The sequence below is a fragment of the Nicotiana tabacum genome, chromosome 6, assembly GCF_000715075.1.
Source record: "Nicotiana tabacum cultivar K326 chromosome 6, ASM71507v2, whole genome shotgun sequence".
In the NCBI taxonomy this organism is placed as follows: Eukaryota; Viridiplantae; Streptophyta; class Magnoliopsida; order Solanales; family Solanaceae; genus Nicotiana; species Nicotiana tabacum.
The window spans coordinates 68,151,805-68,169,699 of NC_134085.1; the positions used below are offsets into that span (position 1 = coordinate 68,151,805).

Below are 17,895 nucleotides of genomic sequence, written 5' to 3' on the forward strand. Positions count from 1 at the left end.
GAACCAAGAAGAGCAATGAAACAGAAAGCAGAGTTACTTGAACTGGTTGACATTTCCGCCATGAGAGCAGATTTAGCAAAGTTGGCAAATCAAATGACCAGAATAACAATGGGACCATCACAACCAAATGCCAGTTTACTGTGAAATGTGTGGCAATAATCACACCAGTGACATGTGCCCCGTGAATCCTGAATCTATTTACTATGTTGGGCAACAGAGCAGAGGGCCGATGAACCAACAGGAACAATATGGGAACACTTACAATGCAAATTGGAGGAATCATCCTAATTTCTCTTGGGGCGGAAATCAATCAAATCAGAATCAATATAGACCCCAAGGAAATTTTAATCAACCACAAAGGCCACCCTAGCAGGCAGAAGAAAGTACAAATGATTTGTTGAAAAAATTGTTGCAAGACAATCAACAACTCAGAACAGACTTCAGAAGTCTTGAAAGGCAAATGGGACAACTTGCTGCAAATCAAAACACTAGACCTGTAGGGGCTCTTCCAGGTGATACAGAAAAAACTCCTCAAGTGAGTGCAATTACACTTAGAACGGGAAGGGAATTAGAAGAAGTTTCAAAGAAGAGAAAAGACAAGCTTGTACCTGAGGGTGAATTGATTCCCAAAGCAACATATGAGGAAAAGAAAGATGATACAATTCCAGCACCTGTAAACATTCCAAGACCACCACCACCATTTCCACAAAGGTTGCAGAAAAAGAATGACAATCGCATGTTCAACAAATTCCTCTCTATGTTGAGTCAGATTCAATTGAATATTCCGTTGGTAGATGCGATTCGTGATATTCCAAAATATGCCAAATACATAAAAGACATTGTGGCTAACAAGAGGAGACTAATTGAATTTGAAACAGTTGCACTTACTGAAGAGTGCACTTCAAGGGTCCAAAATAAGCTTCCTCAAAAGCTAAAGGACCCTGGCAGCTTTACTATCCCTGTGAGAATAGGCAATGTTGATGTAGGCCATGCACTTTGTGATTTGGGAGCAAGCATAAATTTGATGCCATTGTCTTTGTACAAACAATTGGGTTTGGGAGCTCCAAAACCCACCACTGTGATGTTGCAACTAGCAGACAGGTCCATAGCTTACCCGGAGGGGGTGATAGAGGATGTACTACTGAAAATTGGGAAATTTATTTTCCCGGCTGATTTCATTATCTTGGATTTTCAGGCCGATGAAAAAGTTCCTATTATACTGGGAAGACCTCTCTTGGCTACAGGTGATGCTCTAATTAAAGTAAGAGAAGGAAAAATGATCATGAGAGTTGACAAAGAGGAAGCTGTTTTCAATGTATATAAAGCAATTCAACTTCTGCGGTAGTATGAAGAATTATCTATGATATCTGTTATGGATATTGATGAACAACTTGTCACCTCAAGTGTATATTTGCAGGATTCTTTAGAAAAAGCAATTTTGTTGATTGAAAGTTTGGAGATTAATGATGAGGTTGAGGAGATGAAACACACTTTGCATGCAACATGTGAATATATGAAAGGTTTTAATCCCTTTGAACCTTTGAACAGGCCAGATGGTCCCCCTCTGAAGCCCTCAGTTGAAGAAGCTCCCAAATTGGAATTAAAGCCTTTACCTTCTCATCTTCATTATGCTTATTTGGGTAGTTCTGAAACGTTACCTGTTATTATTTCTGCTGACTTGTCTGAATTGCAGGAGGAGAAATTGTTAAGAGTACTTCGTGAGCATAAAAGAGCAATTGGGTGGACAATGTCCGACATAAGAGGTATTAGTCCAGCTTTTTGCATGCATAAAATTCTTATGGAGGAAGGGCACAAGCCAAGCATAGAACAACAACGCCGCCTAAATCCGAACATGAAAGAGGTGGTAAGAAAAGAAGTGATAAAATGGCTTGATGCAGTTATTGTATTTCCAATATCTGATAGCAAATGGGTAAGTCCAGTCCAATGTGTTCCAAAAAAAAGGAGGGATGACTGTAGTAACAAATGAAAATAATGATTTGATTCCCATTAGAACTGTTACTGGGTGGAGGATTTGTATAGATTACAGAAAATTGAATAATGCCACCCGAAAAGACCATTTTCCCCTTCCCTTCATTGACCAAATGCTCGATAGGTTAGCCGGGCAGGAATACTACTGTTTTTTAGATGGCTACTCTGGATATAACCAAATTGTTATATCCCCAGAAGATCAAGAAAAGACCACCTTTACATGTCCCTATGGGACATATGCATTTTAAAGAATGTCATTTGGTCTTTGCAATGCACCTGCGACTTTTCAAAGGTGTATGATGGCTATTTTCACTGATATGGTTGAAAGATTTGTGGAAGTATTCATGGATGATTTTTCTGTATTTGGATGTTCTTTTGATGAATGTTTAATGAATCTTGATAAAGTCCTTGCTAGGTGCGAAGAAACAAATTTGGTACTAAATTGGGAAAAATGCCATTTCATGGTACGAGAAGGCATAGTCTTAGGGCATAAAGTGTCTAAGAATGGATTGTAGGTGGATAAAGCAAAGGTGGAAGCAATTGAAAAATTACCTCCACCAACATCAGTTAGAGGCATTCGCAGTTTCTTAGGCCATGCGGGTTTTTACCGTCGTTTCATCAAGGATTTTTCAAAAATCTCTTCTCCTTTGTGTAGGCTTCTTGAGAAAGATACATCTTTTAAGTTTGATGATGCTTGTCTGAAAGCATTTGATGAGCTAAAATGATGATTGGTTACTGCACCGATTATCATTTCTCCAGATTGGAAACTTCCATTTGAATTGATGTGTGACACAAGTGATATAGCCATTGGAGCTGTTCTGGGGCAGCGGAAAGAGAAAATATTTTGCTCGATTCACTATGCGAGTAGAACTCTTAATTCATCTCAAATGAATTACACTGTTACTGAAAAAGAGTTGCTCGCAGTAGTATGGGCATTTGATAAGTTTAGATCCTATCTAGTGGGGACAAAAGTCATAGTTTACACAGATCACTCCGCTATAAGGTATTTATTTGCAAAGAAAGATGCCAAGCCAAGGTTAATTCGATGGGTTCTTCTTTTGCAGGAATTTGACTTGGAGATTCGAGATCGAAAGGGAACAGAGAATCAGGTTGCAGATCATTTATCCAGGCTGGAAAATAGAGGTCATGTCACTGAAGGAGAATTAATCAAAGAAACATTCCCTGACGAACATTTGCTAGCCATCACTTCGAATGAAGCCCCGTGGTATGCTGATTATGTGAATTTCATTGCAAGCGGAGTGACTCCACCAGAATTCACAGCTGACCATAGAAGAAGGTTCTTACATGATGTGAGATTCTACATGTGGGACGAGCCATTTCTATACAAGCAATGCGCAGATCAATTGGTAAGAAGGTGTGTCCCTGAGGAGGAGATGAATGCAATATTGCATGACTGTCATTCTTCTCTTTATGGAGGTCATCATGGGGGAGATAGAACTGCACAAAAGGTTTTGCAATTAGGTTTTTACTGGCCAAAATTATTTAAAGATGCACATACTTTTGTTAAAAATTGTGACAGGTGCCAAAGAACCAGAACGATCACGAAGAAGCACGAGATGCCTTTACAAAATATGTTGGCAGTAGAACTCTTTGACGTTTGGGGAATAGATTTCATGGAACCATTTCCATATTCTAATGGGCACAGATATATTTGGGTTGCAGTTGATTATGTGTCTAAGTGGGTTGAGGCCATTGCTCTTCCTACTAATGATGCGAAGGTAGTGGTAAGTTTCGTAAAGAAGCACATTTTCACACACTTTGGAACTCCAAGAGTGTTCATAAGTGATGGAGGAACACACTTTTGCAACAAATTGTTGAAAAATGTCCTAGCAAAATATGGTGTGAGACACAAGGTTGCTACTGCATATCATCCTCAAACGAGTGGTCAAGTTGAAGTGTCAAACAGGGAGGTAAAACAGATTTTGGAGAAAACTGTGAGCGCAAATAGGGAGGACTGGTCCGGTAAGTTAGAAGATGCATTGTGGGCTTACCAAACTGCATACAAGACTCCAATAGGTACTTCTCCATATAGGTTGGTTTATGGAAAGGCATGTCATTTGCTTGTTGAGCTAGAACACAAAGCTTATTGGGCAATCAAAAAGCTAAATATGGATATGGACTTAGCTGGTGAAAAAAGACTGCTACAACTCATTGAACTTGATGAGTTTCGTTTGCATGCTTATGAAAATGCCAAGTTATATAAAGAAAGAACCAAGAGGTGGCATGATAAGCACATCCAACATCGTGAGTTTGTGCCGGGTCAAGAAGTTCTTCTGTTTAATTCAAGGTTAAAGCTTTTTCCAGGAAAGCTTAAGTCTCGTTGGGCAGGCCCTTTCGTTGTAGTAAGCGTGACTCCTCATGGAACAGTTGAATTACGAGACACAAATTCAAGTGGTACTTTTTTGGTAAATGGGCAATGAATTAAGCATTATTTGGGTGGTGACATTCAACGTCACAAAACCTCAGTAGATTTAATTGATGTATAATGCAATATGGCGTCGTGCCGCGACGTAAAACAGGACGCTGGTTGGGAGGCAACCCAACGATTGTGGTATTTGTGAATATAAAATTTTTCTTTTTTTTATGTACTAATAAATGCAGGTGAACAAGGGCAGATGCTATGGGTTAAAAAAAAACGGGGGTAACTGAAACGCGCGATAGTTCGCGCACCATTCTGCTTGAGAGCGCTAAAACGCGCGAAGTATCGCGCGTACTATATAGTTCGCGCGAAACTTCGCGCGCCTGGACGATATTATAAGACTTGAACTTTCAGGTGTTTTATTTTCTGTTTTGTGTTTGTTTTATTTTGTTGTTTCTTTTATTTTAGTGAGATAAATAGATAATACCCCTTCCCCTTCCATTAAAACCAAACCCAAAACCCCCAAAACACAATCATCTCTTCAAGCACTCATCTCATATCTCAAAATACTTAGGGTTTTTTCACTAAAATCATTAGCAGCTTCACCCCACCTCACGAATTCTAACAGGTATGAACACTAGTTTTAGTTTTCTTTAGTTTTATGATTTCCTTTGGCTATTTTCAGATTTTAAGTTTCTTGTTGAATGTAAGGTATTAATATAGTTGTATCTTGTTATTTGGGTTTCAAACTTAGTAAAATATATTGTGGGGTTAGTTTGTTGTACATGTGGGGTGCGTAGTACTTGAATTGGGTGATGAAAGAACTTTTGTGGGAAGCCATTGTTGCAAGACCATTAGAAAAAAAGCTGTGAGAACCTACTGCCCATAAGGTGTTTGTGGAAAAGCCTCAATGAGCATGATTATGTAGTTAAGAACAATTTTGCGTGTGAAGTCTGAGTAACCGCAGCAAGTCATAATTGCTTTGTTGGGCTGAGTTAATATGTCCACGTTTTGCAGGTATTATGGCACCAATGAAAAAACGCCAAGCCACAGGTCCATCATCAAGCCGCCAAAGGCTGCTCCAGCGCGCTCTTATGACAACACCAAATTTGTCTCCCTTGAGGCTCATAACCGTTTTATAGCAAAGGCGGTTAAGAAGGCAATTGCTGAAAGGGGCATCAACATCAACAAGGTCAAGGAACGATGCCCCCACATGTTCAATGAGTTGATGGAGCGGGGGTTACAAGCTTTCATTGACGAGCCAGGGGAGGCTAATGAAATGGTGGTACGAGAATTCTATGCTAATCTACCCGAGCACGTCCACCAGGTGGTCACAGTGCGCCAGAAGGAGGTAGATGCCTCCATTGAGGCGATACGTGCAGCTTATCAACTGCCCGGACATCTGCCTGAGAACTCGGACTTCTATGAATATGGGCGTCATCCAACCGATGCCAAGTGGGAGCGCTTCTTTGATGAAATTTGTGAACCAGGGAAAATGGTAGAATGGCTAGAATTTGGAGAGAAGTTCCATTCAGTCGTCTTAACTCAAGAGGCAAAGTGCTGGTTGTATGTGATCAACAATCGACTTATTCCCTCCACAAATACTACAGAGGTGAATGGACCCCGGGCTGCGTTGATTTGGTGTTTCATAAAGGGCCTTCCCTTCAACATGGCCAAAGTGATACATGACGAGATGTTCATCAGATGTCCCCAACGCCAGTATGGTTTCTTTTTCCCTTCTTTGGTGACTAGACTTTGCAGGAATGTGCAGGTGCCTGAAAACATTCGTGTGGATGGGCTGGTAAGAAAAAACCACAAGATAAGACCTGGCCCGAACACCATGGAGGCAGCTCCAGCAGCAGAGATAAGTAGAGAGAATGAAAGTGGTTTGAACGCTTCGGAGGAGGAAGAGCATATGGATGTGGAGGGAGAAGTACTGGCTCAAGCACCCAGAAGATCAGCTGCAACACTATCACGCACAGCATCCTCTTCAAGAAGTGCCAGAGTATCCCGATCCACCACATTGGAACAAGAGGTGGCTGATATACGCACTTCTATGCATGATTTGACTACTCGTGTGGACAAAATAGCTGACCGACAAGTCAAGTCGGAAAAGAAGTTCATGGGTTGGCTGCGAGCTTTGGGGTGTGCGTGCAACGTGAATCCCGAAACTGTGTCCGATCAAGAGTGACTCCTCAGAGAAGTACTTCTGCTTCATCTCTTGTTTATAATGAAAGACATGGGGACATGTCTCGCTTTAAGTGTGGGGTGGAAAGGATGGTAGTAATTATTAGTAATAATTACTACTTTTTAAGTTGTTTAAATTGTTTTGGATTATTGGAATGTTTTGGTGGTTTGGTACAATATATAATATTTTGGGATTACGTGATTATTTCACTTTTCTTTGAAAAATGTTTGGTGATTTAGTATTGTTAGTAATTGTAGTATTGTTTGAGTAATTGTTCTTAAACATATAATATTTTTTTTAAAAAAATAAAAAAAAAATTACACTTTTCCCTACGACGGATCTTTTAGACGAATTTTCTTGAGGGAACTGAGTCTAAAAAAAACGACAAAATCATTTTTTTTATTATTTTTAGGTAAGTATAACAAATCCCCCTTGGTTTTTCTTTAAGCCGCGGTTCTTTTCCAAGGGTTTATCTTGAACCAGGCATATGTAGTTTTTAATTTATGTTTTCATTTTTTTTGATAGGTAGACTAAAATAAGGAGTTATAAGCTATAGAAAAGTGAACCCATAGCGTTGACACACCTGAACACAATAGACCCTAGAGTGTAACGCGCTTAGTCTTAATTGTTGAATCTCACTGAAAGTGCCTTAATTTGTATGTTTGTACTGAATTGAATGCTCGTAATGGAGTGTCTTGATGAGCTGATCTAGAATGAGTCATATGCCATGTGTGGTGAGTATTTGTGTAGTCCATGTATTGTACTTGTGTCTAGAACTTGCCCGGTATGTGAGTTGAAGCGAAATTTGAGGTGATGCTTGGTTTGAAAAATGATGTTAGGCTTTCTTTGACCTTTTTTGAGCTTAATTGCTTATCACAAATAAAATTTGTCCCTAGTTAACCCTTTTGAGCCTTTAGACTTTTGTTTGGCACCCGCATTACAAGTCTATACCCTTTTGTTCTTAATTGACATTGTCTTGATCCTTTTACCTCTTAAAGCACGTTAATTATGAGAGGAGAGCTAAAAGAAGTAAGAAGGAAATAAGTGTGGGGTGGCTTTTGAGTGGAACCAATAAAAGGATGAAAGGGGCACTTATGTTGTAAACGAATACACCACTAGCAGAAATTGAGTGACAAGAAAAATTACATTGTGTTTTGCTCTAGCTAGTGGGAATGAATTAATAGAGTGCTTAAAGAAGAAGGGCGTATTTTTGGGATGATATTGTGTATAAATGAGAAGTGGGTTGAAGAATTTATGCTGAAAATTGCTCGTGTGATGTGTTAAAGTGCTTAGGGGTTGAGTCACTATTCCTAAATACATCCTACCCATCCCTTATCCCACATTACAACCATGAAAAAGTCCTAATTGATTTTGGATTGAGCTAGCCTACATTAGTAGAGATTTACATTAAGGGCAAGCTTATGGTACCAATTGCATGCATGTGACCTCTTTTATGAGAGTGAGTGATTTCCTTGATATATGTGAATATATGAATTGAATGTGGGGGATTGAACTCAGTCTTTGTTGATTTAATTGTGAGGGCATATGAATCGTGACAGAGAAGCAAGTCTTGACTTCTATCTAGAGTACTTTGAGGAAGTGTGAATATTGCATGGCACTTGAGAGTCGACTTTGAGGCTAGGATTGTTCACTGCTAAGCGTAATACATGTACATTGTTCTAGGTGTAAGGCGTTAAGGGAAAGAGTTGAGTAAAGAATTCTCTAGTTGATTGCTCGAGGACTAGCAATGAATTAAGTGTGGGGTATTGATAATAGGCGAAATCTGGGTGATTTAGCTATTGTTTATGCTTCTGCTTGATTATATTCCAATGTCATATTATGGATAATTGATGGAAAAACAGGCTCTACTGAAAATATGTATACCTTGCAGGATGAGAAGCCTAATGATGCTTTCAAGAGGAGATTGGAATGATTTATGAGCAAGAATAACCCCTAGGAGTCGAGTGTGTTCAAGGACGAGACGGAAAAAATCGAGCTACTGAAGCGCGAACTATCGCGCGAAGTTTGAAACTTCGCGCAATAGTTCGCGAAGGTTTCTGCCTAGAAGCTACTGAAGCGCGCGAACTATCGCGCTAACTTGGAAACTTCGCGCGATAGTTCGCCCGGGTCTTATCCAGAGAAGACTTTGTTTAGGGGTAAAATCGGAATTCTTTCTTAAATCCCACTCAACTTACATAAAGCAAGAACTCCATTATGGACAAGATCAGATTTTTGAGGGGAGTAAGTGCAAAAATACTATTCATCCTTGAGAGAGAAAGTGAAGGATGAATTTCATCTTGGAGCTAAGGGAGGAGAAGAAGAACAACATCTTGGAGAAGGATTTAAAGAGTTCTTTCAAACTTTCTTCTTGTTGATTGTTAATATTATGTTTAAAACTTTTATTGTTGATTTTTGTATGATTATGAGTAGCTAAATACTCTAGTATTCTTGGGTCATGGATGTTAGATGATCTTGTTGTTTGAAGCTTAGATTGAAGATCTTGAATCTATCGTTATGGGTTGTTTATTTGATTCTGCTTTTAATTATTTTACTGCGTAGCTAACAGTGAAATATTATTTACGAATCTTGAGTTAAACTTGAAAAAGGAAATTCTTGATTGCATATAGAATCAAATAGAGCAAGATCCGGATCCTGGGCATTGGGTGAAAGATTTGCAATTAAGATAGACATATACTTAATTGTCTTGTTTGGTTGAAAAATAGGAGTTGTAAATGCATTCGTGCTAATATTAATACCATAGACATATAGGTATTAGTTTAACTTGAATAGATTCATATGAACTCGAAAGATTCTTATGAATATTATTAACCGTATAATCAATAACCCGGATAATTCAATAAATCAATCTTAAGCTAAAATAGTAGCATGATCTCTAGCAAGTCCATGACCCGGGAATATATTTACCCAAATTGTTATCAAAATATTGTGTAATTGGTGTAGTAATTTTGTATTGAATTATTGTTTAATTACTAAGTAAATTGTAAATTGGTTCTTTATATAGTTTGTGATAATTTAGCTTGAATTGATAATTGTTTGAGTCTACATCAGTCGAGAAGTTGATCATAATTCCTCGTGGGAACGATACTTTACTTACTACTATATTTCTTGTCGATCGCATACACTTGCGTGAGTGTTTTGGTCGCAACATGGTTTAAAAGCAAATATAGTCCTAAAGCAGGATCTCTAATGCACAGAAAGAATGGACATTTTTATTAGGCAGAATTATAGCAGTAACTTAATAACAGGATTTCTAGATGATCATGATTATGTAGAAATAGAATTTTGCAACAAATGAGGTAGTGTGCCTATAACATGTTGTCCTGTATGCCAAGTGATCCTAAAAGTATGGTTTCTAATGCAGGTAAACATAGTATAAAGCTAAAGAATGATTTCTAATGCAAGTAAACATAATATCGATCTAAAGGCGTGATTTCTACCTGGTTCCCCACAAAAATCATATAAGAATTCCCCCTTTTAATAATTTTCCCAATATCTATTTACGAAGATTATCATTACAGATCATAAGTGAATAAATTACACAATAAATATAAGCTATGCTATAGTGAGCCTAAAATAGGCCGAAAGGGAACCTTGAAGTACCAGGCCTTCAAATCAGTCCAAGATGTCATAATACATAGTACCCAATGAAGTATCCTGGTGCTTCAAAGTTTCCAAGAGCCTCAAGGACCCCGGGAAATGCTTACACCAAGATCCCTATAAATAGAGAAGTAGTTATGTGTGGTGTGGAAGGGCCAGCCCCAGTGTGCCAGAGTTTGAAGGAATCTTATGAATTCCTAGGCAATACACACACTAGAGGGGCAGAAAATCAAGTGGCCAATCACTTGTCACGATTAAAAACTCGTGCACATATAGATGAAGAAGATGAAATTAAGGAGAACTTCCTTGATGAGCAATTATTGGCTATCACTGCTAAAGCAGACCCATGGTATGCAGATTATATGAACTTCATTATAAGTGGGGCCACCATAGTTATCACCGGATTGTAGGAGACGGTTCATTCATGATGTTAAATTTTATTTATGGGATGAGCCATTTTCATTTAAATAGTATGCAGATTAGTTGGTTAGATGTTGGGTACCTGAGGAAGAAATGGAAACAATTCTACATGACTACCATATGTCGCCATACGGTGGGCATCATAATGGTGATAAGACATTCACGGAATTGTTGTAGTCAAGTTTTATTATCCTACATTGTTCACGGTAACACATGCTTTGGTGAAATGTTGTGATATGTGTCAAACAACGAGTGCAATTTTGAGGAGGCATGAAATTCCTCTAAAGCACATACTTGAGGTTGAGATCTTTGATGTGTGGAGAATAGACATCATGGGATCGGTCCCTTATTCAACTGGTCACATGTATATTTTGGTAGCGACTGACTATGTGTCCAAGTAGGTTGAGATCTGGTGAGCTTTGTGAAAAAGAACATTTTCACGTGGTTTGGGAATCTACGTGCCTTGATTAGTAATGGGTTACTCACTTTTGTTGAAAATTGATGGTAATCTGTTTGACAAGTATAGAGTCAAATACAAGGTTACTGTGACTTATCATCTGCAAACTAGTGACTAAGTTGAGGTTTCAATAGAGATGTAAAGCAGATTCTAGAGAAAATGGAGAATGCAAGTAGGAAGGATTGGGTTGCCAAGCTTGATGATGCATTATGGGAATATCGCATTGTGTACAAGACTACAATTGGAACCTCACCTTCTAGGTTGGTTTACGTAAAAGCTGGTAAAAGAGAATGTTGCAACTTGATAAGATTGATGAGTTTTTGTCACGTGTGTATGAGAATTCAAAATTATATAAGGAAAAGACAAAGAGATGATATGACAAGCACATTATGTGTCGTGAGTTTGAACTGGGTCAAGTCGTTCTCTTGTTTAATTCTAGATTGAAGCTCTTTATCACGACCCAAAACTACCACATGTTGTGATAGAGCCTAATCCCACTTTCTAGACAAACCAACCTTAAAATATTGTGGAAAGTATGAACGGATAGAAAATAAATGAGTCTAAAAGTTGAACGGTCATAAATAAATAACAAATCAAAATAACAATCCCCATAACTCATAACACTGACTTATCAGCTCTATTGAACGATACATGTTTGCTAATGCAGTATACTATTTAGGTTAGTTGTTGGTTCTGTTTGTGTTTTCCCTAATTTGTAAATTAGTAGACACTTCTGGGGGTCAAATGAACAAAAAAAACTTAAGGGATCATGTGAGGGGTGGACAAATATGAAAATTCAGATAAATCCATGTGAGAAGGTCCTAGAATATGGGCAGCTGGCCCTATTTGGCTAGTACAAAAAATACTGAAACCAATTGGGGGCAGCCAGCTGTCCAATTCTATTAAAAGATACTTTTTGTGGCTAAAAGGAATAATTCCCTTATCCTTTTCAGCACATGGCATTTTCATGCCTATAAATAGTACCTTTTCTTCACTCATTAAGATAGATTTTTCAGATCCTAAAAAATACCCTCAAGGTTGAGTGCTACTGTTCTATTAGAGTTTCTACCTAAATTCTGATTTCAAAAGAAAGGAGTAAGAACAAGTTTTCTTTGGGGAATTTCTGGTTGTCCAAGGTCCAGACATAGTTTAAATTTAGAGCTATGTTTCCTGTTGTGTCTCTGCTGCTAATTGCATCTTCTGTTTGGCTGTTTCATTGCCTATTTCAGCTCACTACCTTGTTTTTGTTCCTTGTATTCAGGTACCTCTATAAACTTTGAGTGGCAAAGTAAAGCTCTAAAGCATGTATTAGCCTTTAATGTAATGAAAGTTGGGTATTCAAATGTTAAAATCCCAGTTTATCTTCATATATGCTATTTGCAAGTTATCTAGTTTATTATTTTTGTTTTAATTTTTTTAAATATTCTTAATTTGATGTGCTAGTATATGACTTAGCCATTTGTATGAATATTCAGATTAGTATAGTTGTTCCATGTGTGGTTTGACAGTCTCAAAAATGGACAATAGCCCTTCAGTTCATCTGGTCCTTATCTGAGAATACTAGATATGTACTGGACAAGTTCAAAGTAGGCCATGTTTGGTTATTGGGTACACGTAGTTAAAATATTTCGCATTTCAACATTGTTCAAGAGATTATATGTTTAAGTTGATTCATGAATAAGTATAGAGTTTAATATTTTATTGTTAATGGCATGTTAATAGGTTAAACTCATGATATGGTTTTGTCAGCCTTTAATCTTTCCAGAAATTTTGTATTATTTTGTGTACATGTGATTTAGAGGACACTAAGCCTCAATTGGGCCTTAATGTCGAAGGCCCTTTATGTAGTTTCAGTATTTATATAGTTTTTAGTTTTTTCTTGTTATATGTAAAAATAAAGGGAATCAGGCCTCATTAGGGACTAAACGTTGCAGGCCCTCTTGTTAAAATAGTTGGGCCTGATGTAGACTCAGATGAGGCAGCATGTTAAAATCAGGCCCAACGTGTACCTGTTCCATTTTTCCTTTCACTTTTTGGCTAAATTTCGAGCCCAGCTACCTTCAACAAGTGTATCCAATAAGTTTTCTGTATTAGTATAATAAGAAATGGATTTCTAATACTGGAAGCTTATTCGTGAAAAGCTGGGCCTCGTATTTGGCCCAATCAAAGCTATTGTGGCTGCTTGCACCTCTGTCCTCATTTTTGGGCTCAATTTCGAGCCCAGTTCCCATCAACCATATTTCTCTTAAAAGATATTTTTTAGATAATGTATTGGTCCTACTATTGGCCCAGTTCTTTTCAAATAATTAAAGACCTGACTTACATTTCCATACATACTTACAATTAATAGCTTTATATTGAATTTCAAATTAGTTTTAAACATGAATATCCTTAGTTTACTTTAGTTGATTACAATCTTTTGAAATAAATTGAGGTTTGCCATTCACAAATGAATACCATAATCTATGGCCCTCACGTCAATACCAAAATTAGTGTGGAAAATACTTTGAACATTCGTAGTTTGCTTTAGGCGGATTTATAGTAAATCATCGTGACTATGGGTACGGTTCCCGTGGTATAGTCGTGATACCTAATTCCGAAATTCGGGTGTGCATTTCAAGTGACCCGATCATAACAACTTCGAATATTAATAAAATAAACATATCACTAATCACGGGTGCATTTCATGTAGATTGGTTTGCGGTGTGTCCCAAAATGGCATGAGTACGACAATCGTAACTTGTTTAAGGAATAATGCCATAAATCCTAAAAGCGGTTAAAATAATTAAAAATCGGTTATAAAGCTAATAATGCACAATAGGTTTAAAACGTGTAGTAAATCAGATAATAGGCCAATTATTAATAGTTAAGTGACCGTGCTCGAACCAAACAACCCGGGAATGCCTAACACGTTCTCCTGGGTTAACAGAATTCTTTATCTAGATTATTTGGTTTCGCAGACTTTTTAAAATAAAGTCGATTTCCTCAATTTGGGATTTTAAAATAAACCGATGACTTGGGACACCAAATGAATTATTTCAAGTGGAGACTCTAATTAAATTATAAAATAGTCCCATTTTGACTATGACACTTTAATTGAAAAAACTACCTTATATCCCCTCTCGGGTATAAAAAAAAGGTGTGACAGCTCTGGCGACTTTGCATTTAAACGAAACCCAGAACTTTTGGTTCAGGGTTCAAGAATTCGAGCTTAGAATAACTGTTATAGTTGGCTTATTTATTATCTGATTTTTAGATGTTTGCGCCTAATGTGGTAAATGTCGTCATTTACCGCTTTGATATTGTTTGGACTGTATATAAACTGTTACGAAACCCTTCTTCTCAATGAGTCTTCTAAATCATCTAGAAAGTGTGCACTTCGTGTGACTTCTTTTCTATTAGAGTCATTTCCAATCTTAGAACGTGGTTCGGACAAGTTGCAAAGCCGGTGAAACTTCTGTATTCCCGGTACACTGCCCCTCTTGGCTCGAGCTGTGCGCTTGGGTAAGCCAGTTCTAGAACAATACACCCAGGTTTTTAAACTTAGTATAACATAGCCTCATACTGGATCCCTAGTAGGAACGCTTGTTTGCATCCGAAACAAACAGGTTTGCATCCGTAACCCGGGAACTTTGAGGACTCAATACAGGGGTTGGGTCCGTCTAGGACAGGTGCATCCGAAATCAAAAGACCATCCTGATGCATTTTACTTGCTAGCTATGCACTTATTTACTTCAGATTGCATGTTGACCGGCTTCTAGAATAAGGGAGAAAAGTTGGAAAAATCAAATCGAGGCATGAGAGAGATAATTACCCGCCTTTGAAAAATTTGGCGTCCAAAATATACCCAAACTCTGCCAAAATTTTGAAAATTGTTTCAACTAATATTTCATGTTTTCTGTTGCGTCAAAACTGCCCGAACTACGCAAGTTTGATTCTCACCGGATGTGGAATACGTAGGCAACCCTCATCGGGTCCAACCCCATTTTTGCAAAAATAACCCAAAATATGAAATGTTGTCATTTTTTTATAAATATTGTTGGGTGATGCTGTTTTTGCCTAAATAGCCAGAAATGTCCCGACGGGACGCCAAAAGGTTTTTTTCACAAGAATAGCCACCCATGGTCTCTTACCAAATTTTTGGCCAATTAGCAAACACAACCCTATAATATTCCTTCCAAGAGTGCTGAAGGGCCGTATTTGTAAAGGTTGTTTTGGTTTGAGCAAGTTGTTTGAGTTGCGATTTTGCAAAAAAATAATAATCTCCTTTTTGAGTCAAAATAAACTACGGGTTTTAACCAATCACTTTAATTAAATGTGCAGGATGAACACTATTGAAAATGAACCTTTCGAAGTTGTAGAGGAAATCCCGGTAGGACTCCATATGTGGTGGAATGACCTAGGAGAGGTAAGCAGAGGTGCTGCGATAAAAGCATTAGGTGGGCTCACCGGTCTATTGAAGATTAAACCAAGGGTGGACATAATTGAAGCTCTGATACTGATTTGGAACTCGGCGCATAATGTGTTCCATTTCTCTAATTTTGAGCTAACCCCTACACTTGAGGAGATAGCGGGATACGCTGGCCTTAATGGAAAATCTTAGGAGTCGATACCCAGTGGCACCAACAGCGGTGACTCCTTACAAGTTTCTGGACCTTCTGAGTATTAGTTGGGAAGTCAAATATGGAAATTTGGCTGAAGGATTTTGCTCATTCTACTTCCTATACCATCGTTATAGGGACCCCCATGGCTTTGAGGCCCTGGATACCGGTTTAATTCGTCAAGGGAATAAAGGAAAATGGGAAGCACGCTGGGGACTGGTCTTCGTAGTGGCATTTTTGGGCTCTCTAATCTGCCCAAGGAGTGATGGACACATAGAGTTGGGGATCGTAGGAGTGGTTGACTTCATGATAAAAAAGGCTAATGGCACTATCATACCAATGGTTCTAGTAGAAATCTACCGAGCCTTAATTGTTTGTCGAGCTGGGGGAACATTTTTTGAAGGTTGCAATTTGCTTCTACAAATCTAGATGGAAGAAAATCTTTGCCATCGTCTGGGGTACATAAATTATGGTATGACTGGTCTTAACTGCATTGAAGAGAACGAAAACTTGGTGGAAGGTCATGAGTTTCCAGAAGGTACAGAGGCATGGTTTGCACATTTGAGTTCCTTGACTGCCAGCAAAATTGAGTGGACGTTCGATTGGCTCCAGGTCAACAAAGTAATCTATATGTCGGTCGGAGTGTGCTTTATTTTACTAATGGGTCTCCGAAGTATTCAGCCATATGCTCCACACAGGCTTCTACACCAGCTGGGCAGTTACCAAACTGTCCCTCATGATGAAGATGTGAGTTGACAAGTCATTGAACTAGGTCAAAAAGCTGCATTCCCGGAAGAAAAAGTTCGCCAGATTTGGCATCAGTGTAGGTTTCTGGAGCCACAGACTCGAGTACGGGATTTGACCAAGGGTGAAGTAGAGACTAGCTACACGGCATGGTATGGTCAAAGGGTTCAAGTCCTTCAAGATCCTTAACGACCCACCAAAAGTCCCCACGTACAACAGTTCACTGATGGGGCACAAGAACAATGGAATTGGTTGGCAAAGGAGAAAAGCTATAGGGCCACGATAAGCAAATTGGAAGGGCAAATAAGAGATCTTAAATTTGATAGTAGTGTACATGCTGCTGCTGATGAAGGGCAGAAGAAAAAGCTGGCCGGAGAAAATGAAGCTCTTCGAGCCTAGATTCAAAGAATGAAGCTAGCTGCTGAAAACCCTGGAAGGAACCAAGCAGATGAAAGGCTTATAAACGGTCTTAGGCGGAAAGTATGTGAGTATGGGGATGATTTGGAAAAGAAAGGCATAAGGACGGGCAAAGTTTGTTTAGAAATTAAAAGGAAAACATGATAGAGAGGTCATATATCTAACGAAAAAGCTAACTACCCTCGAGAATAAAATGGCTAAACAAAAAAAAACTTCAAGGCAGAGAGGGAACATTGTTATGCATTGATGTCCAGACTTGAAGAGGACATGCAATAATTGCAGGAGCAAAGCCATAATGACACACAAGTTCTGGAAGCTAGATCTCAACAAATTAGGCGCCTGCTCCAAAAGAAAGACATCATTAGAGAGAGGATTAGAGGAATTGCTGACTATATAGTCATGAAATGCCATGAGTGTGAGAATATGACTAGATCCACTTTATTTGCCATAGTGATGACTTTTTTTTGCCAGATAATGGATGACTGGGATCGTCTCCAAGGAGATCTTGCACGTAGGCCCGTGGCGAGACCGACTAATGTCCCGCGGGCCCGTGGATTAGTTTTGGATGCACTTATGTATTCTTAATTTTTTTTTGAGTATGTATTTCAGTTTCTTTTTATAGTCTGTTTTAATTTTGTTTTAGTTTTTCAGTTCTTAGGTATGTATGATGGAGTCGTTGTAATAGAGAAAAATTAGAAGTTTTTATTTAATGAAAATTTGAAAAACCCAAAAATTGTTTCTTTCTTTTATTTCATATTTATCCCCTGAACTACGTGATAATCTAATTCACACGGCATCGTGATACGTAGGCAATCCCCATCGAATCCGATCATAGTTATAGATAATTCGAATAAGAGAGAAAATGATGAAAAGAGGACACAAGAATAAGAGAGAAAATAGTGCAAAAGAGAGAGTGTAAAGAAAAGAGAGCAAATATTAAAAAGTGCAAAAGAAAAGAAAGATGCAATGATCTGGGAGGTAAACAAAAGTCGGGATGATACACACAACTGTTGAAAACATGTATAGAAACATTTAACTATTTAGGTGCATTGCATTCCCCAACGTGCGATTCCTTTTGTGC

At 38.3% G+C, this 17,895-nt stretch overlaps 1 pseudogene; it reads left to right on the plus strand.

The window, feature by feature from the left end:
* The first annotated feature begins 460 nt into the window (after positions 1-460).
* LOC142181867 (uncharacterized) lies at positions 461-6,560 on the plus strand (annotated as a pseudogene).
* The last annotated feature ends 11,335 nt before the right edge of the window (positions 6,561-17,895 follow it).